General features: G+C 47.2%; 1 protein-coding gene and 1 long non-coding RNA gene across 4 annotated transcripts in view; both read right to left on the bottom strand.

Moving 5' to 3' along the window:
* Positions 1-12,336, bottom strand: part of SQOR (sulfide quinone oxidoreductase) — a 52,528-nt gene extending 40,192 nt beyond the window's left edge. Inside the window, exons 1-2 of one of the 3 annotated variants that reach the window (XM_039250079.1) lie at positions 11,503-11,805; positions 4,659-4,733 (exon numbers count right to left, since the gene is read on the bottom strand). The gene's annotated coding sequence lies outside the window, so the exon portion shown is untranslated. Of the gene's footprint in view, positions 1-4,658; positions 4,734-11,502; positions 11,806-12,146 lie in introns of those variants that run through there. The other 2 variants (XM_039250080.1, XM_039250078.1) reach the window with 2 other exon arrangements.
* A 5,140-nt stretch (positions 12,337-17,476) lies between these two features.
* LOC120243839 lies at positions 17,477-22,252 on the bottom strand. Its single transcript, XR_005531403.1, has 3 exons — positions 22,169-22,252; positions 18,409-18,593; positions 17,477-17,659 (listed from the first exon to the last, which is right to left on the bottom strand). It is a non-coding gene; the product is annotated as an uncharacterized LOC120243839 (long non-coding RNA).
* Between the last annotated feature and the right edge of the window lie 1,643 nt (positions 22,253-23,895).

The following is a 23,895-nucleotide window of genomic DNA, read 5'->3' as shown; positions in this document are numbered from 1 at the left end:
ACATGGATGGACCTTGAGGGTGTTATGCTGAGCGAAATAAGTCAGGCAGAGAAGGACAAATACCATATGTTTGCACGTATAGGAGGATTAGGAGGAACTTGACGGAGGAACAAGGGGGAGAAGAAGGGCGGAAATGGTGGGGGAAAGGGAGAGAGGCAAACCATGAGAAACTCTTGAATGCTGACAAAAACTGAGGACTGATGGATGTGGGGAGGAGCGGGGGATGGGCATGGAGGAGGACACTTGTGGGGATGAGCACTGGGTGTTATGTGGAAACTAATTTGACAATAAACTATTTGTAAAAAAAAAAAAAAAAAAAAAAAGAGTTGGACGCTTACTGACTGAGCCACCCAGGCGCCTCAAGCTAGAAGAAATTTTAAGCGGACATTGGCATCAAAGCTGAGTAATATTTAAAAAAAAAAAAAAGCTTTCTTAGCATAACATGAATCAGATCAATGGTTTGAGCCCTTAACCATTTTTTAAAACTTCTGTGCTATTCTTGATTCCTCACCATCCCCTCCATTCATCCCACACCCATTTCTGCCCAGTTCAGGCCCTGAGCTGCTGACAACATCACCTAGACTCCCTTGCTCTCTACCTTCTGGATGGTTTTGTTGGTGATTAAGTGTAAGCCAGAGATCCAAGAGAGTGTAAAGAGTCGTTGGGGTATTTCCTCCCCAAATTCTCTCTACTTTGGGCCACACTGGAGCTGGACAATGGATGGGGGCTGAAAGAATTTTGAAGAGCATGGTAAAAAAAGTCTACACAATCTTGAACATACTGTAAAAGTATGAATGTCAACAACCATGTTGGGTAAGATTCAGAAAGAAGTAAGGAGCACAGGAGAGAAAAAAATTAAATCACCTTAAAGACCACCTAGACCATCACGAACAGACAAATTAGTAGAAATACAAACATTAAAGGCTCTGGTGGTGAGGGCTTAACATGAGGTGAGGAACATATTATTGAACACTGGAGGAAAAGGATCCTTGTTTTAGAGGGGCAGAAAGCTTAAGATAATTCTGTCCTACAGTTATGTGAAAAGGAGAATTTGTAAGAGAGGAGACTGAACATTTAGCTGAGGAAATTTCCAAGCGAAGTGTTAAAGGTGCAGCCAGATTTCTTCTTCCTGCAATTAGGAAAATATGAAAGAAAAGAGATAAACCAAGGGAAGAAATGTTCAGCAAAAATGAGCTAGGACTACTTAGTGGTAAGCACATGCCAAATTTCATGACAAAGCAAGGATGGCCCAGTGGGTGGAACCAAGAGCTGCAGATGATTATTCCCTGGTCTTGAAACCGAATGGAATTTGTCCAACTGGATTTTAACAATGTCTTGGGACCAAGTGACTCCTTTATTTCCTTCCACTCTTCCCCTTTTACAAGCAGAACCTTTATCCTATCCTTATATAACTTTTATCCTCTGCCTCCTCCACCACTGTATTTTGGGAGCAGATAACTTGTTTCTTTAGTTTCACAGGCCCACAGATGAACAGGAATTGAACCCTAGGATGGATCATCCCTAGAGCCTCACTCATACATAATTTAGATTATTCAGTAGATGAAATTGAGACTTTGGAGCTAATGAGACTCAAATTGGATTCTGTGCCACAGTTAATACTCTAATAGCTGACCTTTTCAGGGACCTTGGAGTGAATATACTTTGCAGATGGGATAAGCCTGAATTTGGGGGAGCCAGAGTATGAACTGTGGTAGGCAGAATAATCCCCCCTACCAAAGAACCCCTGGGATCTATGAATATGTTACATTTCAAGCAAATGGGGACTTTGCAGATGTGACTGGAGTTAAGGACCTTGAAACAGAGAAAGTGGTCTGCATTATGATACAGGTGGGCCTGTGTATGGATGGGATGGATCCTCAAGAGTGAGGAACCTTTCCTAGCTGTGGCCAGAAGGTAGGCATGACTCTTGGAAGACAGATCAGAGAGATATAAAGTTGCTGGCTCTGAAAATGGAGGAAGGGTTCATGAACCAAAGATGCAGGCAGCATCTAGGAGCTGGAAAAGAAAAACAGAACAAAACAAAAGGGTCTGCCTTGGAGCTTCCAAAACGAATGTGGCCACTTTGATTTTATAGTGAGGCCCATGTTGGACTTGTGAACCACAGTACTGTAGCAACAGAAATTTGTATTGTTTGAGCCACCAAGTCCATGGTGGTCTGTTACAGCAGCAATAGGAAACTAACAATCATCTTACTTAATTTTCACAGCCATCTCAAGATAAAGGTGTTGTTATTCCCATTTATAGACGCTGAAACTGAGGCTCAGGGAAGTGAAGTAACATTCTAGTTAAATCTAAGAACTTGAATGTAAACTTGGATTTTTGGAAGTCAATCCTAACACTCCTCCACTAACCCAGAGAGGGTGCATGTGTAGAAAATAAAGGTACCAAATTTTTTTGGCAACTGTTCCTACGGAGGTGGCCAGAGAGTTTAGAGCCACCCTCTTGGTAGACTATAGAGGTTTTCCACCTGCTACCACCAACTATCCTGACCATCCCGGGGGATGACAAGAATGAGTGGGGATAGATAAGACCAGAACCTAGAACCAGAGTCCAAAACCACCAGGAGATTTCAGTCTCTCTGCAAAAAAAAAAAAAGATACATCAAAATGCCAACAAATGACTGAGTGACCACAAGAAAGTTCCAAGAAGGGCTAGGAAGGTAACATGACTTACAGAATTGATTTGGGCTGGAGGGACTAGAGCAGGTGGGACCTGGGCTGGATGTTGGGCCATGGTTAAGATCAGCGCATTTCAGGAGGGATAATAATAGGGGACAGAGCGATACTATGTACTCCATTCCCCTGAAAAGTAAGCCCTATCAGTGCAAAAACCCCATGCAACATGGTCACTGCTCTAGTCCCAAGTTCTAGCACAGCACTCGCCACAATGAAGGATCTCAGTAATTGTCTTGGTCCTTCCGGGCTACTATGAAATACCACAGACAGGGTAGCCTATAAATAGAAATTTATTTCTCATGGTTCTGGAGGCTGGGAAGTCCAAAACCAAGGCACCAGCATGGCTGGTGAGGACTTTTCTTCTATGTCCTCACATGTTAGGAGAGGCTCTAGATCTCTCTGGACCCTGTTTTACGAGGCAATAATCCCATTCCTGAAGGCTAATGACTTAATCACCTCCCAAAGACCCCACCAACTAATACCATCACCTTTGGGGGGTAGGATTGCAACAGATGAGTTTTGGAGGGAACACAGACATTCAGACCACAGCAGTAATATTTGCCTTAAAAGATGAACAGATTTATTCAATACCTCTATATGCCAGATGCATATACGACGAATGAAGGGAGACTTAATTCATTCCAAAAAAAATGTACTGAGTGTGGAGGAAAACACAAAGGTCTAGGATGTATCCCTTCTGGAGCTAGTAAGAGAATGACGTGTACACTTCTAACTACCCTTAGCTTTAGTGACAATAGTACAACGTAATCAATATGAGCCAAACACTTTAGGTGTTTTGATGAGACAAAGAGTAATCAATGAAAGCTTGGTGGGACAGAAACTATCTGAGCAGAAGGGAAAAGACTGGTAGCATTTTGACACGTGGAAACGCTAGGAGAGGGTGCGCCAAGAGGAGGGAGGAGCAGAAGTAAATGAATCAACGATATGGTGACTTCCCTGCACACCTCATTCCAGCCTTCTCTGCCCCGCTCGGAGCCCCGACAGCTGACCTGTGAGGCATCAACTCGCCGCTCTTGTCCTCTAGCTTCCACTTGGGGGTACTGCTCAGCCCAAAGCCGTGACTCCCTGTGGGGTGGCCCCCAGCTACGGCTCTGTCTCAGGGTTCTGGTAATCATGTCCTCTCGTTGCTTTCTCGGGCCTTGAATCAATGTTTCACCCTCTCGTTGGTTTCTCTTAGCCTTGCCCACACCTTTGCAAATAGTTATTTCATTATACCCTTCTTAATAACATGTTTGAGTGTGCCAACTGTTTCCCAGAGATCCTGGCTGATAAGGTGGAAAGGCCCAGAATGTGTTTGGGCGATAGAAGGCCAACCGGATTTGGCTGCCGTTCAGAGGAGTAGGAAAGGAGACAAGAAAGAAATATTATAGCCCAATTCTAAAGGGCCACACTGAGGCTTTCTACTGAAAATCCACTTTGAGAAGTGACAGAACCACGGGAATGGTCATGAGAAAATGAATCTGGTGTCAGGGAGCAAATTAAAAAATTTTTTTAATGTTTTATTTATTTCTAGGAGAGAGAGAGGGAGAGAGACAGCGTGAGCAGGGGAGGGTCAGAGAGAGAGGGAGTCACAGACCGAAACAGGCTCCAGGCTCCGAGCTGGCAGTCAGCACAGAGCCCGACGCGGGGCTTGAACCCACGAACCGTGAGATCATGACCTAAGCGAAAGTCGGACGCTTAACCAACTAAGCCACCCAGGCGCCCCAAGATGCCATGAAAAATATTGACACACTTAGGACACCACGAACCTAGAAAGGTAAGGACTAGTAAGGNCAGACCGAAACAGGCTCCAGGCTCCGAGCTGGCAGTCAGCACAGAGCCCGACGCGGGGCTCGAACCCACAAACCGCGAGATCATGACCCAAGCGAAAGTCGGACGCTTAACCGACTAAGCCACCCAGGCGCCCCACAGGGAGCAAATTAAATAGGAGGAGGGTCATACCTGTTCTGGAAGTCGTTTTAGAGTCTCGTGCAGTGGTCTAGGTGTGAGTGATAAGGGCCTGGTTAGGTGCGGACACTGGAAATGCAAATAAAGATTCAGATAAGAACGAGGTAGAGGAAAGAGAATGATTGAATGAGAGGTGGGAAGGGCACCCTGGGAGAAAAAAAAGTCAAAATTGACACTCAAGTGGCAGAAGAGGGAAGAATTCTATGAAACAGGAAACGTGGAGGGCAAGGTAAGGGCCTGTTTGGGGTACTTTTGGGGAGATAGGTTTGAGGTTTGGCAAGTAGAATCACTTAGAATGAGCGTCATATAACTGTGGACAAGGAAGAGGGCAGCCTACAGCAGACAGATGTCCACCGGGAAGGGAGAAGTGAGACTGGATGAGCATATGTAACTGAAGTTTCATCTGGAAGCTTAACCCCAGACAATTGCAATCCCGTCTAGGGGTCACGGAGCAGCAATCTGCAGGCCAAATGCAGACCAGAGATGTGTTTTGGTTGGCTCACAGAGTTTTCTTTCTTTTATTTGAAATTTATTTCTGAGAGAGAGAGGGGTAGCGTGAGCAGGGGAGGGTCAGAGAGAGAGGGAGACACAGAATCTGAAGGAGGTTCCAGGCTCTGAGCTGTCAGCACAGAGTCCAACTCAGGGCCCTAGCCCACAAACCGTGAGATCATGGCCTGTGCCGAAGTCGGATGCTTAACCGACTGAGCCACCCAAGAGCCCCTCACAGAGTTTTCTTAAATTTTGAGTTAGTGCCAACATTAAAATTTTTGGTTATCTCACAAAACAAAAACAAAAACAAATTCAACTCCAGATTTTTGGCCTGACATCACTGGGCCCACATTCCTACATGTCAACCCTTGGTTGGAGCTGAGCATTCTTCACTCATCTACACCGAACACAAGGTTACAGTTCACTCCAGCCCCACCCAGTCTACGTTACTCATTTGTGTCACCTGCTTCCCACTGGTGAGCATTTGAACTCATGGTCCCTGCTAATGGCAGTTCTCGACGCAACTAATGTTGTTGGGGAGATGGCAACGATAAAAGAGTGGTCTGGCTTTTTTTGCTTCGTTTTTAATTTTTTTGACATTTATTTATTTTTTGAGAGACAGAGTGTGAGCAGGGACGGCAGAGAGAGGGAAACCCAGAATCTGAAGCAGGCTCCGGGCTCCCCCAGAGCCTGACATTGGGCTCCATGCAGCCAAACTCACACACTGCCAGATCATGACCTTGAACCGAAGTCAGCTGCTTAACCAACTGAGCCACCCAGGTGGCCCCAGAGTGGTCTAACAGGAGAGACCAGGAGTATAAGGATCTCCGAAGTGGCTGTTTCAGAAACTCAGGCACCTGGGAGGTCTTAGAATAGATGATAGAGCAGAGATGAAGGCGTGAATATGAAACACATGCCGACCGAATTTTCGTGACAAATTAGCTATAGGTGATAAAGAAGGAAGGAGGTGAACACGACCTTGCTCAGGTGGATACAATGAGAGAGGGTGTAAGTATCAGCGTCGGATTACTCAAAGTGCAGTAAAGGTCCAAAGCGAACTGGGAGAGAAGGAAACCACACCCCCTAAAAGTCCACTGAGCACCGTTCTGCAAAGGGTAATGCGGCTGCGCCCTTCCTCTTGGCACACACCTCCTCTTGAGTAATGGAGGCGCGGTCGTCACCTGTGTGTTCAGGACCTGGATCACTTTATTGTTAACATATGAACAAGACTGAGCAATCATCATCTAGGCCTGCAGGGCCATGTTGGAACTCTACAGGGCTATTGTAAAATTAAATATTTTAATATTTTAACATTAAATATTAAGCTGTGGGGGCGCCTGGGTGGCTCAGTCAGTTAAACGGCCGACTTCGGCTCAGGTGATAATCTCCGTTTCTAGGTTCGAGCCCCGCGTCAGGCTCTGTGCTGAACGCTTGCTCAGAGCCTGGAGCCTGTTTCGGATTCTGTGTCTCCTTCTCTCTGCCCCTCCACCGCTCATGCTCTGTCTCACTCTGTGTCTCAAAAATAAATAAATGTAAAAAGAAAATTTTAATATTAAGCTGTGGAGCAAGCACTCTGGCAGTGGAACAGGAGCAAATCATACAGAAAACAAATATCATGTACTGCTCCCTGATGATTCAGGGGTTAGAGCCACAGTGGGGTTCTTTAGTTCTCTAACTCTTTAGGAACAAAGCATGAAAAATGTCCTTGGCGGCAAAACCTGCTTAGGATTCTCTTTCTCCTTCTCACTCTGCTTCTCCCTCTCTCTCAAAATAAATAACACCAAAAACTTGGGGTGCCTAGGTGGGTCAGTCGGTTAAGCAGCCGACTTTCCTCAGGTCATGATCTCGCGGTTCGTGGGTTCGAGCCTCGCATCAGGCTCTGTGCTGACAGCTCAGAGCCTGGAGCCTGCTTCAGATTCTGTGTCTCCCTCTCTCTCTTCCCCTCCCCTGCTCCACTCTTTCTCTCTGTCTTCCAAAAGTAAATTAAAATGTTTAAAAAAATTAAAAATATAAACATTAAAAAATAAATAAATGTCTTTGAAGAGTTACTGATAAAGAGTTAACAATGATGACTTGGGCAATGAAACTGTAGCGCCGTTTGCTGCTGAGAAATTTCCTACAAGTTTCCCTGGCCGACATGCATTTTACAATCAAGAAAGCCTAATAAAGGGGAGGAACTGACAATTTCACCAAGCCTCATATTTGCTAAGCAGAAAATAAAAACTCTGCTTACAAAAGGAAAATTCTTGCACTTCAGCTTCAGAAAAGGAAGAAATAAGTCAGCCACCTGGATTATTTCAACTGAGAGTTAAAGGTTTTGATTGAATTATATGGTGGAGGGGTGGGAATGCCTTGCTTTTCTGCTTGCATTAGCCAAGGAGTGTGGCTCATGTTCTGGTGTAGTGTAATCTCAATTTAGCTTTCCTTCAAGTCCATCACTCACAGTTGGCCTCTCGTCAAGTATACTGCAGGCTTCCTTTCAACATCTGCACATGCCTATGTGAGCCTATCCCCAGACTGTAGACCAGGACACACTGGGGAAGGAGGCCTGATGAGGAATTAATGTGCTCCCAGTCACACAGCATGGGGTCAGCTTAGGCTGAATCTGTTAAATGATCACAAGAAAATTACTCATCAGCCTTAGGAGTGCTGGGATTCCTGCTCGGTCCCACATACAAGAAGGCTCTGAAGGGCAGAATTTCATTATAAACAGGGACTGGCCAATTAATCTGGCATATTGTTCCTCAGAATCCAGGGTGTGAGGTCTTAACACAATGAGAAAAGACTATTTAATTACAAGTTATACATTTGTCCTTTGAGCGTGATTGAAGAGATGCCAAACTCAATCCTTTCCTGGTTAGAACAGAATGGGGGGGAAGCTAGGTAACAGGTGTGCTGGGTTCCCTAAGCTCACGTCTGTCCTATGTCTGACCAAACAACACAGTTCCTCATCCTGGTGAAGCTTTGTCTGAGGGTGTGTCAGGAGTCAGGGAGTTGGGAGACTGGGTTCACATTCCAGGCAGGGCCAGGCAGGGCTGGTCCTTAACCATCCTGGCCCACACTTTCTTCAGCAATGGATAAAGGACTGGACTGGAAGCCTCAAAGTTCCCTTCCTTTTCTAAAACGCTGTGATCTTCTAAATGAGGAGAAAAGGGAAATGGAGGCTCACAAGCAGGTACTCAAATGGGAATACTTGTGGGACGCCTGGGTGGCTCAGTCGGTTAAGCATCCAACCTGGGTTCAGGTCATGATCTCAGGGTTTGGTGAGTTTGAGCCCTGCATTGTGTTCTGTGCTGTCAGTGCACAGCCCGCTTCGGTCCTGTCTCCCTCACTCTGCCCCTCCCCCCTCCCTCTCAGGAAAAAAAATAGATATTTCAAATGGGAATACTCATTCTAGTAACTCCTTAGATTGATCTGAGCTGTGAATTATTGCAGCAGAGAATAAAAAGTTATAACCAGGCCCTGGTGTCTCTTACTCTTATAAGAACATCCGTCATATTGGATTAAGCCCCACCCTTATGATCTCATTTCATCTTAATTACCTTTTAAAGGCCCTGTCTCCAAATATAGTCACATTCCAAGGCACTGGGGATTCGGGCTTCAACACATAAATTTTGGGAGGACACAATTCAGTCCATAACACCAGTATTTGCCCTTCTCAAAGTCATAGACATAGTTAGTCCCAGTGTGTTCTAAATTTCTTCTTCCTTTCAAAGTTCTCCCCCATCTTCCTGCCCCAATTTAGCACTTTTACAAAGTAAACCTCAGGGATGGCTGGACCTACTTTTCTTCTTCCTGTTACCATCTACAATTGTTGTTACATAGACTTTTAAGGCTGGGAATTAAGAAGCAACTAGTTTGCTTCAGGCCTAGTCTGGGCCCCTTCTAGCAACACACCCCCTCTGCTGCTATTCACCAAATCTTCAGGGTCACAGAGGAGGTACCTAATGGGCGTGGGGCAGGGAAAGGTAGGGAGAAAAGAGGAAAAAGAAATGTGCATCTATGCCCAGAAATGCCTCATCATGGGTCTGTCTCCATTCCCTATTAGACATTTCCTGTGTTGCAACAGATAGGATTAACAAGCCTAGACATAGGCAAGATGGGAAAGAAACTGTTCCTGGTTTCCTATCAACATTCAATTTCATTTTCTCTGGCAGAACACCAGCCACACAGACCCACACACACAAACTATCCATCCTGACTGATATCTCAAGCTCGCCAACTCCAGATGTGTTTATATATATTTTGTTCAGCCAGTAAAAGAAGGAGGAGGAGGAGAAGGAAGAGATGAAAAGTCTAAATTTTAGTCATATTTCAAACCAGCATCTGTCTCCTTAATGAATTTTGTTGTTTTTTTTTTTCAGATGTAATCATAAGCAACCTTTTCCAACCCACTTATTCATTCAATGAATATTTATTGAGTCCCTTCCATATACCAGGACTGGGGACACCAATGGTGATGGCCATAAACTTGTAGTCCAGTGAGGGAAACACACAAGTTCTAACAAATGGTATTTATTTCACATCTTTGTGCCAGGTACAGCGCTGGATACTCTAACTACCTGGGGAGACATGATTATCTCCATCGACCAGTGAAGAAGCTAAGGTGCAAGGAAGTTCAAAAGCCAAGACCATGCTGCTAGTCAATGGAAGTGTCAAGACCACAACCATGTTATCTGACCTCTGGGCAATGCCCTTCCCACCATCAGGGAGGTATCTTAACCTGAGGTGTGAAGTTGAACGGGGGAAAGAAATCACATCTTTATTTTCACTAATCTCTAACCAGAATTTAACATTTTCTTCAATCATACATGTTGGCAAAAACCACAGCAGTATTAGTAACTACCTATGATTGTCACCAAAAGAAATCACAGATATTTTCTTGTATTACAGGGCTGGCCTATTTCCTGAAATACAGTTTATGCTCATTACTACTTCAAAATTATGGTAGATGTTAGACCACTGCTAGATCTTTAATGCATTAGATTTTTAAAAAATATTTTTAATGTTCATTTTATATTTGAGAGAGAGAGATAGACAGACAGACAGAGAGAGGGCAAGCAGGAGAGGGGCAGAGAGAGAGAGGGACACACAGAATCTGAAGCAGACTCCAAGCTCTGAGCTGTCAGCACAGAGCCCCACGCAGGGCTTGAACCCACAAACCACTGGAACCCACAAACCGTGAGATTATGACTTGAGCAGAAGTCAGACGCTCAATGGACTGGGCCCCCCAGGTGTTCCAATGCATTCAATTTTCTTTAAGGCACATATATTACTACATTACAAATTCTTTTTAATATTTTGACAAGTGCTTTGGAAACAGTTTTCTTTATAATGCTCAGCCATTTAAGGGAGCCTGGGTAGCTCAGTCACTTAAGCATCTGGCTCCTGATTTCAGCTAAGGTAGTGGTGCCACAGTTTGTGAGTCGCAGCCCCTAGTCGGGCTCTGCGCTGATGACGTGGAGCCTGCTCGGGATTCTGTCTCTCAGTCTCTCTGCCCCTCTCCCACTTTTGCCCGCTCACTCTCTCTCAAAATAAATAAATAAGTATTTTTAAAACTTTTTTTAAATTTTTAAAAAGTATCGTTCTGAGAAGGCATCCTTAGTCTCCCCGGAACTGCCAAAGGGGTACATGGCACAAAAGTGGGTCAGAACCCTACATTACAACAATGAGAAACCGAGGCACATGCAGAGGCTCTTTTCCGTACGTCTTTGGGCAAGAAGCTAGGTTGGGATTTTCCTCATGAAGAAAGAGAAGAAGAGCAAATGCTAAGACCCCTGATTCCACCAAAGAAAGAACCCTTTCTCTCCTTTCCACCAATTCCCGTTCGGCACGCGCCCCTAAATGTCTCCTCGGCTTGCTCCAGGCGCAGCTGACTCCTTGATTCCCCCCTCGGTCCCACGCGCACTGTCAGTGCATAAATGGGTCCCCGCTGCGGGCAGACGGGCTGATGTCCACCTCCGATCCCCGAGGCTGGTGTCCCGGGACGGTGCTAAGCGGCACATTCAACAAGCGTACGGCGCCAGAAATTCCCACGCACCAAAGCCACGGATACTCCAGCTTTCAAACTCCCCTCGCAGGTTGGCCTCGGGGCGCCCCCGAAACCTGACACGCCGGGAAGGAAGCGCGAGCCCCAGCCCCCGGCTTGCAGACAAGGGCAGCGACAGCGGCGGGGTTCGCGGGTGGAGAAAGGGTGCGAAGCGGCGTGGAACGCGCAGCGCCGCGGCCGCGCGGGGCCAGCTGCGGGGGCGGGCGGGGGGCCTACAACCCGCCTCTGCGGCGACCTGTGTCCCCGCCCGGTCCCCTCCCCTGGCCGAGGGCCCGAGAGCGGCCGCGGGAGGCCTCTTACCCAGGGGCGAGCGGAGCTTCCGGCCTCAGCGTTGGCGCAGCAAAAGCTGCTGCTCCCTGCCCGGGCTCAGCGCCTCGGCTGGGGCCCCGCCCGCCCGCCTGCCCGGCCCCCGGGCGGATGCTGGAGGCGGGGAGAGCGGGGCTCCCCGCAAGAAAGGCCCGGAAAGGCCCTGCCGCCGCCCCGCCCGACGCCGCAGCCTGACATCGAGGCCAAGTGCAGACTGCCGCCGGGCTTTGAGCGCGCCCAGAGGACACAGCCAGCGACGCGGGGGTCAGCCGGCGCAGAGCTCTGCCCGCGGGGCACGTTCGCCCCTGTCCCTGGGGCACTCTGGAAACTGGCGGGCGTCCTAGCCCGCGCCAGCGAAGGGCGCTGAGGCCACCTGTCACTCCCGCCTGCCCCCCTCCCCCGCGCCCTCCATTCTCCACCCACTCTCCGGGCCTGTGCCGCCTGCACTGCGTAGCTGGGAGCGGCAGAGGTGGAGGCAGGGCTGTGGACCGAGGCCAGCTGGGGTGTGTGCTTCTCGCCCGGTTCCCAGGACGTCCCAGGAAACAGCTACCCTAGCGCGCACCTCACAGATAAAGCCACCGTGGCTCAGAGAAGCCCAGCGGCTTTTGCTTTGGTGAACGCTGGAACCGCGCTCTTACCTCACGGCACGGGCTGGGGTCAGCTGGCTTCAGCCACTGACCTTCACACCGTCTTCCATCGTACTTTCATAACTGGACGTTTTCGGTTGGCTGCTCTTTCAAGGGGGTTGCAAAGTGTAGATGAGCGGTCCTCCACCAAATCAGACGGAGCAGCGTCTTTTCATGATCAATACAGGGTGTCCCCAAAGTCTTAGTGCAATTTTGAGCCAGAAGACATTGAAAACTATAAGACACGGATGAATGAACTAGAAGAAGACACAAATGGAAACATGGTCCATGCTCATGGATTGAAAGAATTACTGTTAAAATGCCCATGCTACCCAAAGCAATCTTTATAAAACTTCCAATGACATTTTTTTCCACAGGAAGAAAATAAACAATCCTAAAATTTGTGTGGAACCACAAGGCCTAGAATATCCAACGCAATCTTGAGGAGAAGGAAGAAAGTTGGAGGCATCCTGCCTCACCTAAGACCCCTCCTTCTCCTTCCCAGAAGATCAGTGACTGCAGTATCAGACATCCAGGAAGGGGCTAACAGTTTACTCACTCACTCATGCAACTATTCTTTCGTATGATGGATGCTCCCCAGTCCCTGCCTGCCTGCGAGGCGTCAAGCAAGCCCTCTGCCTGCTGCCTGGTCATACACTGTTGACAAAACAGACTTGGTTCCTCCCCACGAGGGGCTCCTAAGTAGCCGAAGTGTGCTTCTGGAGATGGGGATCTAGGAAAAGCATCATTAAAGGGTGGGAAGAAGAAGGACTCGCACTGAGAGGAACACAACCCAATCCAAGCACATTTAGGAGAAGGAGAAGCAAACTGACGGGGCTCTGGGAAGCTGGTGCCGGCGCCTGAGCAGGAAGGGCCGGCAAAGGGAATGGGCGGGAATAGGAAATGGAACCGAGAAAGGGGCCCTCAGAACAAGAAAAGGAAGGTGGGAAGGAAGGGCACACAGAGGGGCCGGTCCTGCTAACAGGCAGCCGTAAACAGTACTCCCTGCTCAGCTCCTCGGCAAGCCCCACCCTCGCCCCCTTCCTGTTCCTCCCTGGGTGAATGAGTAGCTTGAGAAACGGCTCACTCCCAGGCCCCAGCACACCCTCCCTAGCTGAGAGAGCAGCCTGGCCAAGGTGAAGGTCAGTTTCTGGGGGGCTTCAGTGAGACCTGTAGGGGAGCTGGGGCTGGGTTCCTTCCGGGTCCCCACTGCTGGGACAGAGCGGCACACGCAGCAATCATCCGGCCAGACCACCAGGCAGCCACAGAACCGCAGTGGCAAACAGGGCATAATAGTGTGTCATGCCGAGTTTTTAAAAGCTGCCTCAACATCTCCCAAATGTGCTGTTTTCCTCAGAGCCCTCCTCTATGTGAAATAAGAACTAAAATTGCTGTCAGGCTCCAGGGTAGCTAGAGATTCCTCATCTGTTACATGGAAGATGAAGTTGGTTTTCAGACCAGAAGCATTTCACATACTACAAAGGGCTCTATCTCAGTCGGCATTCTTGGTCGCAAGCAGGAGATGAGCTCTGGATACCTCCCAACTTCAGCTCAGGCGATGAACTCACAGTTCATGAGTTCAAGCTCTGTGTCTCAGAGCCTGGAGCCTGCTTCAGATTCTGTCTCCCTCTCTCTCTGCCCCTCCCCACATTTTGTCTCTCTCTGTCTCCCAAAAATAAATAAACACTAAAAAAAAAATTTTTTTTTAATAAAATAAAAAATAAAGGCTCTCGGGAGAGGTTCACAGAACCACCAGAGTGATGAAGTAATGATGGCAGGAAAGGTGGACAGGAATCAAGACAGCTCTGCGGCGGGGCGCCTGGGTGGCTTAGTCGGTTAAGTGTCCGACTTTCGCTTAGGTCATGATCTCGCGGTTCGTGGGTTCGAGCCCCGCGTCGGGCTCTGTGCTGACTGCCGGCTCAGAGCCTGGAGCCTGTTTCAATCTGTGACTCCCTCTCTCTCTGACCCTCCCCTGCTCATGCTGTCTCTGTCTCTCTCTCCTAGAAATAAATAAAACATTAAAAAAAAAATTAAAAAAAGACAGCTCTGCGGCATCAAAAAACAAAGCACAACACCATCTGGCACCACAGGAATGCTCCTGCTGCCTTCACAAATGACACAAATATTGGAATGAGAATTCCAGTCCTTGGTGGGAGTGTCCACTGATCAAATCTATGTCAAAGGCCAGCATGGTAGCTCTCAAAGCAGAGAGCGAGCACATTTGGGCCCTCTGAATTCCAGAGTATTCTTATGAAGGGCGTTCCCCTCTGGATCCCACCCCCTGCAGCAGAAGGGGGTGAATATTGACAGAAAAAAGAAAAAAAAAAGCTGTCTACTATTGGCTCCATAAAACATAAGATCTTATTAATATAGATTGTCTTCTATATACATAAGCAAGGTGGTATGATAGGGAAAACCCTCAGTGCTACAGCAACAAAGGGTTAGGCTGAATCCTTCCGTGTTCCAATGCTGTGGAGTGAAGGTGTGGCTCATGTGGGATCAGACTCTCCATCCATGGGAGTCTCCTAGGATGTAAGAATAGTACTGGATCTGGAATGAAGTCTTTCTCAGAGACTTAGTCTCAAACTCAGTTTGGGGCAATTCTTTTTTGCCCAGACTTCCTTGTTTACTAAATAGAGATAAAATCTGCCCTCCTATCTCAAGGATATTCCTACAAGAATAAACATTGTGTATGGGACTATGAGGACCTATATACTCTGGGTTTGTGCACCACCAGTCTCAAAGAGAATGTATTAATACACCTCAGTTAACTGTATCAGTAAAATGGGTATGTTTTAAAGTGCCTACCTCATGGTATCCTTATGAAAATTAAGAGTTAATACATATAAAGTGACTGGTACCATATGTGGCATAGAATATGTATTCGGTAAGTGGTAATTACTAAAGTAACTGTAGTATTATAGTTTTTCTTAGTGTTGCTATCCAGTGCTCAGGCAGGTGTTATACTGGGTACTGAAGAGAAAGAAGTTCAACATGCCTGCCTGAAGACAAATGAAATGGTACGAATATTGCCCTGGTACATGAATATTAAAACCCAGTTTCTCAGAGTTGGGACTGATTTGAGATGTGGAAAAGCTGTTTCCTCTACAGGCAGATATACTGCACCCAAAATGCCCCTTAGACATAAAACTGAACCTGAGTGTGGGAGTGATACTCCCAAAAGATGAAGCAAAAGAGGGAAAGGCCCCAGAGCGTCCTCCGGGGCACATACATGCAGGGTGTGTTCCTTCTGTCTCGAGAGCAAGAGCTGGTGAGTGCGAGGGGTTTCTTTGGAGCTGATGGTTGGCTTCTTGTCAAAGGTCCTTTCCTCCCAAGCCTGCCTTAGTGCCAGCAGTGAGTCTCCTCATTCCCGGCCTCAGTTTCTCTGATACTTATTATGTCATACTTACTTGCTGCTCCCACTAATAAAGTTATGTATAACGTGACAAATTTTGTCTCTCCAAGAAAAATACAAACCCACTGAAGACAGGAACTGTGTCTTCGTCTTCTTGTCCCCAGAGCTCAGCACTGTGTCTTTTATTCAGTAAACGTGTGTTGGGTTCAGCAGAATGGTCTCGAAGTAAGAGTAAAAGCACCAAAACAGAGTTCAAACAGGCTGCCTCAAAGGAGTGTTTAAAATCCTGTAAACTTATAGCTCACAACTGATAAGCACCTGGAGGGCTAGTAATTCAATGAAAACCTCAGGACTCCGGGAGAGCATGAGGATCTAAGGTCTTCCTGATCCCTGGAGCAGGTAGCAATTCTCCTACTCTTCACTTACTACTTCTCTACGCATGTTTTGAATAACACAGAACAGTCCATCTAGAAGGGAGCTCTAGGGGCTATGAAGTTGCAACGAGCATTTCCCTGGAGGGCCTGGGGATGCCCATAGCTCCAGATGGAGCATGAAGAATGGAGAAAGCTTGCGTCTGGTTTCTGGTTACTCTGTTAGAGCTGGGCAATTGACATAACTCTGAAAAAGTTGCTGGGGACCCAGAGAGAGCAGTGACTGAGTGACAGCAAGTAGCCTCTCTCCAGCAGCCAATGGCATTGGCCTTGGGGCTGCCAACATCCAAGATCCAAGGGGTCCCCTTCTTTCTCCAGAAAATGCCACTCTTAGCCCTTGTTTTCGCTCTCAACTATGCCCTACTCTTGTCCTTCTTTCTTACATGCATTCTCTTTCCTGTTACTGATTTCTCCCCTTTCCATCTGGTATCTCTTTCTCACGCAGGAGTTTTAACCTCTACTACAACTTCATGTCCAAAATATAGTCAGCCTTGTCAAACAGGAGAGAAGTCATGATGAAAACGGGATACAAAAAAGTTTCGCCTCTGTATAACCTGTGTGACCCATTTGAAATCAGGTCATTTTGGGGGCGCCTGGGTGACTCAGTCGGTAAAGCATTTGACTTCGACTCAGGTCATGATCTCGCAGTTTGTAGGTCTCACTGCTGACAGCTCGGAGCCTGGAGCCTGCTTCAGATTCTGCGTCTCCCTCTCCCTGCCCCTACTCTGCTCACACACTTTCTCTCTCTGTCTCTCAAAAATGAATAAATGTTGAAATCAGGTCATTCTGTGCATAAGCAGTATCATCCAGCCAGGACCCAGGAGACAGTGGGCCTAAATTGTTTTTGTTGCTGGGAAAAAACCCTCAAAGTCATGCCGAAGGGTCTGTTACATACATATGTGATGGGATAGCAGGATTAAGAGGCTGTGCTCATCTAGGCATTGTGAGAAGCAGATGCCAATACAAAATTAGACATGCAAGGATTTTATTAGGTAACTCTTGGAAGAAAAAATGAGGAGGGAGATGGAGAAGGTTGGGATAACCACCAGACTATGATGTAAGTCTGACACTAAAAAAAGAAAAGAGGGAAGGAAGGTTGAGTGAAAGCTTTCTCAATAGCTGTTTAGTCTGAAGAAGGTTCAACAAAGCTATCAAGCCAAAGTCAGCCACTAGGGGATACCTGTGTCTCCCAGGCAAAGCCAGCTTAATGAGAATATGACCTGCAGTCACAAAGGGCCCACATCTGGTTTAATGCTATGCTGCTGCCATCTTAAATTATTTTTTTAATGTTTATTTATTTATTTTGGGGGTGGAAGGGCAGAGAGAGAGGAGAGAGAGAGAGAATCTCAAGCTATGGCTGACAGCACAGAACCATACACAGGACTCGGTCCCATGAACCGTGAGGTCATGACCTGAGCAGAAATCAGGAGTCAAACAGTTAACTGGCTGAGCTATCCAGGTGCCCGGCCATCTTGAAATTCTTTTTAAAAATTTGAACAAGGGGCTCTGGGCTTGCTTTAATATCCCTGCTGAGATCAGTCATTGACTAGGAGCAGTCCATAAGAAGCGTACTTTAGCAAAAATGTGGTGGCAGAATTCAGAGGGAAGTAGTTGGGGTCCTTGTTCAGTTATGTTCCCTATCGTTGGAGGGCTGTGAGGCATGGTCTCCTGGCCCCACAGATCTACTTCTCCACAGAGGTGCAGAGAGCAGCTCTTCCATGGGCTTCCTGGCCTCTCTCCTGAGAAACAATTCAGAAGAAGGCATTTACTGGATGAACTACAGTCCCTCAAGATCATCACAGTTGGTCCCAAAGCCAGAGTGAACACTCACCTTCGCCCTTCTCTACCATCCATTCTAAACCCCCTTCAGCCTCAACTTCACCTTGGCAGGCCCTGGGGCTTCCCTGGTCGTGTGACCAGACCTTGTTCCTAAGGGGTCTGAACACCTGATAATCATACGTTCCCGTCTCAGGCTGGGCTGCTGCATGTGTCCTATTTACAGTTCTAATGGGGCAAGGGAGCATAGGAGGTGCCCACACAGATCACCTGAGTCCCACACACATTCCTCCTGGCCCCCTGCTGTGTAAAAACAGCTTCCCTCCTCTTGATGATCAGGGTCAGTTACTCCTGCTAGTATAGCAACTCCTCTCTTGCCTGCTTGTCCCTGGACACAAAACTCCAAATTCAGCAGCCATAACTTCTCATTCAATGGGACCTTCATTGTGCCTCTGGGAAGGGTGGCTCCAACCATGGAGTACTTGGGACCACGACCCCCACGTCCCATGCTCTGCCCAGAGCCATGCAGAGCCCAGAGTTTCAAGGAAAGGAAGCACAAATTCCCTGTGGGTCATTAGGGAGGATGGTAAATTACGCCATTCCTGCTTCCACCCCTTGGATTTCAGACCCTTGTATCCTTAGTGAGAACAGGGTACCATATGGAGGTGTCTGATTTAATAAATACACCATGTCCTGAAGGACAGAACTCCACCTTCTCAGAGTGCTTTCTCACGGCTGGAGCTTCAGTTTGCTTTTAGAAGGCCATTCCGACAATCTTTAAGACCGGTTCCTTCTGGGTGGTACAGTACATGATCTCATGGCCACGACCCACAATTCCACCTCCTCCACTTGACACAGATCTCCTGGTTCGATGCTCTGCTGAATGGGATTCCATACCTGTGGATGAGACATTCCTTAAGCCTCCAGAGACAAGTGTTGGCTGAGACTCTGTGGGCAAGGAAAACAGACATTCAATTTACAGTTTGTGGGGCACCTGTGTGGCTCAGTCGGTTATGCATCTAGCGGGCTCATGTTATGATCTCATGGATTGTGAGTTCAAGTCTCACATCAGGTGCTCTGCTGTCAGCACAGAGCCTGCTTTGGATCCCCTGTCCCCCCTCTCTCTCTGCCCCTCCACTGCTCCCTGTCTTTCTCTCTCAAAAATAAACATTTAAAAAAACCTCCCACTTCCTATCACTAAACAGTCTGAGAGCTCTGGACCTCTTAGATATATAAGAGAAGATCACACTGATCCATTTCACCGATGACATCCTGCTGACTGGACAGGTTGAGTAAGTGAGGCTAGAATGCTACAGGTCTCAATAAGATGCATACACTTCAGAGTATGGGAGAAAACTCTATGAAGAGTCAGGAATAGACCATTTCCGTGACATTTTTAGAGTTCCAGTGGCCAGGGGTATTCTGGGACATCCCCTTCTGAGATAAAAGACAAACTGCTGCATCATACAATCCCGTCACAAAGAAGGAAGCACAGTGCCTTGTAGATCTCTTTGTGTTCTAGAAGCAACACATTCCACTCCAGGGATATTTCTCTGGCACATATATTGGATGACACAGAAGTCTGCCAGCTTCGAGTGGAGCTGAAGCAGGAAAGGGGTTGCAAAAGGTTCAACCCAGTGCTGCCACCCCTGCTAGCTGCCGCCATGATGTTCGGGGTGTCAACAGTGGGAAAAGATTTAGTATGGCCCCTGGATGGGACTGTGGCTCTAGGAGACCCATTGTAAACTGGACTTCATGCAGGACCTAATTTTTTACCAGGTCCTCACAGGCCCCCTTTCTAACAGGGGGGCCATGATGCCCCCTTTGGGTCTCTAGGATACAGTGTTGACTAAAAACCTTTGTCCAATGGTCCTAGTGAACAATTACCCAAGTAAATGGCCATGGGTTCCTTTGAGGAAGGACGGGGGGATTGTCAAGGTCTATACAAGCCACAGTGTTGCAGGGTCCTTTCTCCAGACACCTCTTTAGTCAGTGGGTTCCAGATCTCAAAACTGACTCAAGTCTGGGTACTCAGCAAGAGATCATGACTTCTTCTTTTTTTAAATGTTTATTTTTGAGAAGACAGAGTGCAAGTAGGGGAGGGGCAGAGAGAAAAGGAGACACAGAATCCGAAGCAGGCTACAGGCTCTGAGCCATTAATGCAGAGCTTGACTCGGGAATTGAACCCACGATCCGTGAGATCATGACCTGAGCCAAAGTCGGACGCTCAATCGACTTGAGCCGCCCAAGCAACCCAAGAGATCATGACTTCATATTAAAGTGACTGTCACCAGCTTGTTGCTCCTCCAATTTTGCTTAAAAAAAAAAAAAAATCAAAATAGATAAGGGATCAGCAAACAATGGCCCATGGACCAAATCAAACCAACTGCCTGTTTTTGTAAAGGAAGTTTTATTGAAGCACAGCTACACTCATTTGTTTACATATTGTCTATGGGAGCTTTTGTACTGCAACAGCTGTGTGACCTACAAAACCCGAAATATTTACACTATAGCCCATTACCCACAAAGTTTGCTGACTCCTGTTATGGATGCTAATAAGCTGCACCCTTGTTGACTATCTGCCTATTTTGTGCCTAGATGCGAAGTTGACACGAAGGCCCATTAACCATCTCCACAATGTGTTGCCAGTAAAGCCCATGGATTGCCCCTAACCTGGCCTTTTAGTGAGTAAGGGAAGTCTGGCCTTGGGGCTTTCAGCAGTTAAGGGCCAACCCCTGGCCCTCTATTGATCTTCCCCTGTGCTAACACACTCAATACACTCAGTTTATAATCACTTCTCAGAACCTCCACCATCCCTGGCCTGTGAAACCTCTTAGTGATGCTGGTGCCCCTCTCACCAGTGCATTTTGATGACTTGGTGGTGTGTCCTGTGCTCTCTCGTGGCACATATTCTCTGCCGCGTCTTTTGGCCTTACGTGATATAGCCTTTCCTGTATGCCCACTTATGCCAACCTCTTTACTCCTTCTTGTCTAACCTGCCAGAATGAAGAAGAAAAGGAAGGAATTTGGACAGGGTGGGGAGGATCCTAAACTTCAGAACGGAGTAGAACTTCAGTGATGCCCATGGGGAGTCCTTTAGCCAAAGCTGACCGTCAGAGAAGTCCCATGCCTCCCAGGAGCCGGCCATGGGTGAGGAGCTGCCCATGGGAAGCCTGCCATGGTGCAAATGCAGATGGGCCTCGGAAGCACCACAGCGGGGGCCCCGGCTCAGTGATGGTCCCCGCAGATGGAGGCTTGTGAGGTGCGTTCTCATGGCCACGATGGGAACCCTCGCTTAAGGCGGATGTGACGCAGCCTGATTGAATTGCCAGTCTGCATCCTTAACATCAGGTCTGACTTGTAAGGTGGCACAAGCTTCTGAGTGTGACAGCTCTCCTGGGAGAGCAGGTGAGTTGGTAGGATTAGAAACGTCCAGGGTGCACTGCAGAGGCAAGGTGACTCATTGTGCCTCACCTCCTCCCCCTCCCATTAGACTTTTATACCATCATAATCCAGACCGGAAGGGGGCATCCGCCCTCAGCTACAAGCAAACAAGCTATCTCTTCTCTGCCCCCACCCCCGTTCTGACAGGGTAAACTTATGGACCACAGGATTTTTGTGAGGCCCAGACTGCAAGGTAGTTAATGGCCAGAAACATCTCATCTGAGATGAATTCACTTCCCTGGATGCTGCCACTCCACTGAACAAATACACTGTTGCCATTACTGAGCAAAACGATGGCCCAGGAACCAATGCTTCCTTGACAGGCACAGAATACAAGGTGTCTTATACTGTTAATTAGTGTTGGAAACATGTTAGGGGTCACCTCCAGGCTGCACGTTCACCCCTAAGGGAAACTGAATTACTTAGGGCCTCCAGGGAGAAAACGGGGATTCTAACTCTACCTGTGCTCTTCCCCCAAAGCTCTTAAGGTACAAAACAGATAGAGCTGAGTGGTAGGCTGATGATCCAGAAATGCAGGCTCAGCAAGGCCTCATCAAAGACAGCTTTCTTGGGGCGTCTGCATGGCTCAGTCGGTTAGGCGTCCAACTTCAGCTCAGGTCATGATCTCAGGGTTTGTGAATTCGAGCCCCGCTTCGGGCTCTCTGTTGTCAGCACAGAGCCTGCTTCGGAACCTCTATCTCCCTTTCTCTCTCTCTGCCCTTCTCCAGCTCGTGCGTGCTCTCTCACTCTCAAAAATAAACATTAAAAAAAAAAGCGTTCTTGAGGTGGCGGTGGTAACAGCCATAATGGGAATGGCCTGGTCACACTGGAGTCGTTCATTTCTCCTAGCAGCATGGCTTGTCTTCTGTCAACTCCAGCATCGTCATCACATCAAGGCAAGGCCCCCGAGCCACATCCCATCCAGATCCAGTCTCTCTGCTGCTTGTTTTTGAGGGGTGTGGAGCTTCACGGTCAGTCTAGAATTAAAACAACCTTGCAAGAAATCGAAGACTTCTGTGAATTCTTACCATTTGGCTTGCCCACTCGGCTTGCTCCCAACAGAGGAACTCATGCCTCCTCCACTTCTGTTCTTCCTGTATTGTCAGAATCGATTAAGGGAATTAGCAGATGAAGTGGTACATCCATTGAACTCCCCATCATGGGTATAGTTTTATCACAAGAGTTAAAGTAAAACTCTTAAGTTCTAGCATTTAATCTCTGTTTCTAGGGTCGCCAGCCCAAGATAGTTCCTCAGCAATGGGGACGCTTTGGGCGTTTCCCTGAACGAAACCCCAGCTCCACCACCTACTCTCATCTGTAATGCAGCCATAAGAATATGGTGTTATGGTGATCACCTTCTGCTACGGCACCTGGCATGTACCAGATGCTCCACAGAACTGGGGCTCTGAATGTTAGGCTTGAGAATGAGCTGCAAATATACTGGGATTAGCAATCCAGCCAGAGATGAGACTACTCTAAGAAATTGAACCAAACAAGAAAAAAAAAAAAACCTCAATAAGCAATGAGAACAGATGTATGGCTGACGGCGGGACTGCATCTGGGAGCTGGTCATCGGCATCTTCCTGAATTCCTGGATAAGCAGGCAGGGAGATACATACACTCCTAAGTAGCATCCTTATTATTAAATTAGATGATGCATACTAAAATACTTTGAAAAATACAAAATGTTAGAGCAACCTGAAAGACGACAATGTTAGGGGCTTCTAGTTACAACAAATAGAGATTTGTTAAGGTTACCTCGTAAGTGGGAAAGGTAGGAAAAGGGAGGGTGGTATTGTAAGATATCCGTGGAAAATAGTAAACTTAGTTCAGAAATCAAATCCTGTGGGAACCCAAGAAAAGTCTAGCACCTAGGTCATACAGAGCCTTCTACAGGAAAATGCTCAGGATCCAAGGCATGTCGAGGACTCTGATGACCTCGTCCCCTTTCAAGAAGTGGAGTTTCATGATTCCCTACTACTCCTCATTTGACACTTGGTTGTCCTCTGCTTCTGTGTCATTTTATTAAATCCTAAAGGGCTGATTCTGAGTATTCTAATGCATATTCCCAAGGCAATCATCAACTAAGCTAATGAGAGTCTATGTAGTTCCCATTTAGGCAAAGTTTTTAATGCCATGCTAATTTTTCACCAACTGGCCTATAGGTTGGCTGCCCTTGGGCCAGGTGCCCATCCCAGATCCTATCAGCTGAAGTTCTGATGTAGGGGTTCAGGGGAATGAAAACATAGAACTTTCCCACAGCAAGATCTTTTGTCTGGAATGTTTTTCTTAGAACAGGATGCTGAGGTATGGTTGATGACAGATTACACGACTGGAGAACAAAAAAAGCCCTCAAGCCCACCATCAAACTGAAAGACTCAGGGTCCCTGGCTGGCTCAGTCAGTAGAGCATATGACTCTTAATGTGGGGGTTGTGAGTTCAAGCCCCATATAGGGGGGTGGATTGTACTTAAAATAATTCTTCTTTAAATCTTAAAAAAAAACACAGAAACTAAAAGACTCAAAAAGTTTTTTTAAAATGTAGTTTTAAACTTTATCAGCTGTTTTACACAGATTACTTTGAAACACCTCACTGTTTAAACAAAAATTAAGACCATACAGAAAATCATAACTTACCTAAAACTATAGTCAAAAACACTTAGGCCAAATTTCATCAAACGGAGACACTAGAATTTATATAACTAGGGGGGCAAAAAGCACCACAAGATGGCAGCATCATCCCATCTGTGCTTGAT

Source organism: Hyaena hyaena, unplaced genomic scaffold (assembly GCF_003009895.1).
Source record: "Hyaena hyaena isolate Hyena2069 unplaced genomic scaffold, ASM300989v1 scaffold_361, whole genome shotgun sequence".
In the NCBI taxonomy this organism is placed as follows: Eukaryota; Metazoa; Chordata; class Mammalia; order Carnivora; family Hyaenidae; genus Hyaena; species Hyaena hyaena.
Note: the sequence above shows the minus strand (reverse complement) of the source record. Positions and strands in the feature narration are given on the sequence as shown.